The following is a 3,276-nucleotide window of genomic DNA, read 5'->3' as shown; positions in this document are numbered from 1 at the left end:
AGTTACTGGGAAAAGTTTGGATTCAAAGTTGGTAAAAAAAATGAGTTTAGAATTGAATAACAATTTTTAATAGTTAGCTTAACTATACCAAACGTAAAAAAGAAAACAACTCTGGTTGTAGTAGAATCATTTGGAAACTAGAGTGCGGTTTTAAAAAAAAAAGGTTACTTTTTAAATTTTTGTTTTTTTTTTAGCTTGAAATCAAATTACCACTCAAACCATACGTCTTACAAATGTTCAATATCCTAAAGTTATTGAATTATTAGTCCTAAAGAATGTTATAAGGCAAGTACTTTAAATAATTACTTAAGGTTTAGTCATTAATTAATTGTATAATAATCCTACTTTCAACAGCAAGTACATAACTGAAAATAAAATCATTCACCATCATAAGTAAGCAAAGCAAACAGAGAAAAGAGGGACGATTAAGTAGCACGTTCGGCTTTAATGGGAGGACAAAATCCCCTCTGTAAATTGATATTTGAGAGGCAAGAAAGATCCGTGCAGATATGTGGACTCCATAAGCGGCGTCGTTGAGTTTCAACAGGAAACTCTTCGGCTCCGGTAATCATGCAAAAAATAGAAAAGAGAAAAATAGTCAGAGTAGGAATCTGGTTATCAATAACATGTGAAGACGGGATGAGAAATCACATAATTTTAAACGAGCAAAAACTAAATATTCATATAACACTTGGATAGGAGCATGTAATCAAGTACAGTAACTGAGAAATTTAAGCAAATTCTTAAAATACTGACACTATATTAAAACAAACATTTTTTTTGTACGATCTTCGAAGCACAGTTTTTGCCACTAAAGAAAATATTTCACTTTAACATATGGAATGATTATGGAAGATGGACAAAAAAATAAAAATATATATATGACCACAGTTAGATGCACAGAGCACTACCATGTGAATAACACACAATTTCTATATTGTAAGATTTAGCATGGTGATATATACCCTGTGTTATCAAGGAAAAACTAAACAGAGTCTATCTTCTTAATCTTCATATTTCTCCTAGCTCGACTTAACTAGGATGCATTAACACGTAGATGTAAGCGTAAGAGGCGAGTTCAGTTTAAAACACAACATCACCATTAACATTTAGAAGTTCAAAACAGTAGCTAAATCCATGACTTAAGCATAAATAAATCTGAATATAACAGTATCTTATAAACTTGATTGTTCTAAGTGAATCATAAAATTTTAACTGAAGAAAAAGTACGAAGAGGACCGGATTTTACCTCTTGTGGGTACAGTGAACGAGGTGCGGAGGTCTCGAATCTACTCCTCTGTTACGAACAGATCCGAAACTCACACAAATGAATTCGAAGACTTCTGTCGTTGCTAAAGTCCACCAAGACAGAATAAGTTTTTAAACAGTCCTAGAGTTGGGAAATGTAGCTTTTTAAAAAAAATGAAAATTGTGAAATGCTAGGGATTTTTGGGTACCCTCCGAAAACGTTGAATAATCCCTTCCCTCGACTAAAGTTCACCGGAGAAGGAAGAATCAAGTGTGGAAGATACTCCCATGTCTGTCAAAATATTAAATAGTTCCCCCAAAAATGTTGAGTAAAAAAAATCCCCCTGAAAACGTTCAAGACCAGCCTCTTTATAAAGTTTAGATTCGGGTTTAGGAAAGGAGGGAGGGAGCGTGTGGGAGATAGAGATGAGTTGGTGACAGAGGCGTGGGGGAACAGCGGGTCGTGGAAGGAGCAGAGGACAAGGAGAAGTGGAGGGAGCGTGAGAGAGAAGGGAGTAGGGGTGTGCGGCTGTGAGAGAAAAGAGAAAGAGAAATTAGGTTAGATGTTGAGATGTAGTCAAAAGAAATATGTGGAGCCCATTAAATAAAAAGGGAAAAAGAAATCAGATTGTGGGGAGATGTGTAGCGTGAGATGAAAAAAAAAATGAGCTTTCCTTTTTTCTTTCTTTTCTTTTTTTCTTTTTTTTTTCTTTTAGGGATAGATAGCTGTTATCAAGAATTTATCCCTTATAAAAATAATATTTTGACGAAATAAAAACTATAACACGTCGTTTTAAAATACGAGCTTCAAAATAAGTCCAATATTGATATACTTCCGAGCAATTGTTTATGAGGTGAAAATTGTTGATCCTTTCTCCTCTATTTAATTATTCTTGGGCTTCTAATTTAATAACTAACACAATATATATTATGTTAAGATAATTAATAGTTAATATGTAGAAAAATAAGGATTTAGCAAAGTGTTTTCTTGTAATTGATTTGACGAGTCCAATCCCGAAAATGAAACGATGACGAATCATTTAAAATTTGTGACAAAGTAATGCTCGTAATGTTGAAAATAAAAAGTAGCGATATTAATAGCAGTAGTAATACAATAAAATGTTGAAAATAAAGTATTTAGTTCGTCAATAAATTTAGAAGCCCGAGTAAATAAAAATTAAATAAAAGAGGGACAAAATTGGGTGTCAACATCATGCATAACTTGTTTCAAGTAAATCCATTCTGGTGAATCATATGCTTTCTGTAGATCAATCTTAATCATACACCTTGGAGATATAGCCTTTCTTTTATATCCTTTGATTAACTCATGCGCAAGGATAATATTATCTCCTATCTTTCGACCTGGTATAAAACCTGCCTGTGCCTCACATATAATACTAGGCATGATCTTTTGTAACCTGTTTGCAATTATTTTACCAATCAGCTTGTACAACACTGAGCAACAGGCAATTGGCCTATATTCCTTGATTGTGGCAGGTTTTGAATTTTTTGGGATAAGGGTAACCAGTGCACAGTTGATAGGTTTATGCATCTTTCCTGTTGCAAAAAATTCCTTAACTGCCTCTGTGACTTCTGTTTTGACGATGGGCCAAGATTTTTTAAAAAACACTGCATTATACCCATCCACTCCAGGTGCTTTATCATCCCCAATAGCATTGAGACTATCCAGGATTTCTTTATCAGTGATCTCAGTAATCAACCGAAGTCTTTTGATCTGATTTAAGCTTGGTCCTCTCTTCATGACTTGTTTATTTATGGCTAGTAAAGATGGTGCTAAAGTACCCATAAGATTTTTGTAGAAACCAGTAATTTCATTTTTGATAGTCTCTTGATCTACTAACTGCACACCAGTAGTAGAGGTAATTTCAGAGATTTGTTTCCTTTGTGTCCTTTCTTTCAGTATTGCTGAGAAATACTTGGTGTTAGCATCTCCCAACTTAATCCATCTTGCCCGAGACTTCTGTCGCATTATACTCTCCTCTATCAAGGACCATTTCTCTAGTGTTT

General features: G+C 34.1%; 1 long non-coding RNA gene across 1 annotated transcript; it reads right to left on the bottom strand.

Moving 5' to 3' along the window:
• Window positions 1-293: 293 nt before the first annotated feature.
• On the bottom strand, window positions 294-1,770 carry LOC132626516 (uncharacterized). The gene is made up of 2 exons (XR_009577365.1): window positions 1,250-1,770; window positions 294-553 (listed from the first exon to the last, which is right to left on the bottom strand). It is a non-coding gene; the product is annotated as an uncharacterized LOC132626516 (long non-coding RNA).
• Between the last annotated feature and the right edge of the window lie 1,506 nt (window positions 1,771-3,276).

Source organism: Lycium barbarum, chromosome 1 (genome assembly GCF_019175385.1).
Source record: "Lycium barbarum isolate Lr01 chromosome 1, ASM1917538v2, whole genome shotgun sequence".
In the NCBI taxonomy this organism is placed as follows: Eukaryota; Viridiplantae; Streptophyta; class Magnoliopsida; order Solanales; family Solanaceae; genus Lycium; species Lycium barbarum.
Note: the sequence above shows the minus strand (reverse complement) of the source record. Positions and strands in the feature narration are given on the sequence as shown.